The 1,134-nt window shown below is 24.2% G+C and overlaps 1 protein-coding gene across 2 annotated transcripts in view; it reads right to left on the reverse strand.

The window, feature by feature from the left end:
* LOC117176299 (band 3 anion transport protein) overlaps positions 1–1,134 on the reverse strand; it is a 177,653-nt gene that overhangs the window by 19,584 nt on the left and 156,935 nt on the right. The gene's annotated exons all lie outside the window — the stretch shown is intronic.

Genomic DNA, 1,134 nt, shown 5'->3' on the forward strand with positions numbered 1-1,134 from the left:
TTTTAAAAAATTCCCAGTTCCAGCTCGGAATTTATTTGAATTTTTTAAATCCCCATTTTCAAGACAGTTTACAATTCTTTTGAATAAATACCAGTTTCAATTCAGAATTGGTTAACATTTCAAAATTTCCTGCCTTAACTCAGAATTAGAATTCTTTTAGCAATCCTTCCAAAAACTTTCGAAATCTATTCTTATTTCGGTTAAATTCCAGTTCCTACTATAAATTTGTATGAAATTGGAAATTCCGTGTTCAAAATAAAAATTATTTTTATTTCAAATAGTTTAAAAATCCTTATAATGCTTCGAATTTTTATTTAAAATTTTTAAAACGTCTACATACTATTTTACATTTTTTCAAATACATTTTTGTTTTATTCTGCCAAATTAAAGAAATTTTCTCAAAATCTTCCACATTCATTTAAAAAATTTTTTAATCGTTATACATCTTTTCAAATATTCTCTTAAAATTAGTTTATCAAATTAAACAATCATTTTCAATTTTCCTAGGAAATGTTTTTTCTTTATCTGCAACTTGTAAAAATTCTCAAAAAGCCTCGATATTTTTTGTACGAAACCTGCCAAAATCTATAATTTGAAATCATTTCAAATTTTAAATTAATTTGGAATTTGTTCAAAACTTCTAAAGATTTCTTTAACTTACACGAGTTTTTTCTTAAAATAATGGGTATTCATTTTCTTAATTGAAAAGTTTCAAATTAAATTGTTCAAATTGGAATATTTGAGACTAAAATATTATTTAAAATTGAGTAAAATCCTTTGATTATGAATATATTATTTTTAAGTTATTTCAAAACTGAAAATATTTTATAAAGTTTCCATCAAGATTTTACATTTATTTAACTAATTAATTAAATTAGAATATTTTCCAATTGCCCATTCTAAACTGAATGATATCATAATTGAAAAAGATCAAAATTACACTAATTATTTAAAAAAAAACAGCTGAATTCAAAGTTGGGAAATTTCCCGGTTTTTCCCCGGTCAAGTCGCCATCTTGGTCCTATATATAATCCCTAGGCATTATATATAATGCCTGGCCACATCAGGCAAAGTTTACAATCGAAAAATCATTATATACTTTGCCTAGGCAATATATACAATCCCTAGGCATTA

Source organism: Belonocnema kinseyi, chromosome 7 (genome assembly GCF_010883055.1).
Source record: "Belonocnema kinseyi isolate 2016_QV_RU_SX_M_011 chromosome 7, B_treatae_v1, whole genome shotgun sequence".
In the NCBI taxonomy this organism is placed as follows: Eukaryota; Metazoa; Arthropoda; class Insecta; order Hymenoptera; family Cynipidae; genus Belonocnema; species Belonocnema kinseyi.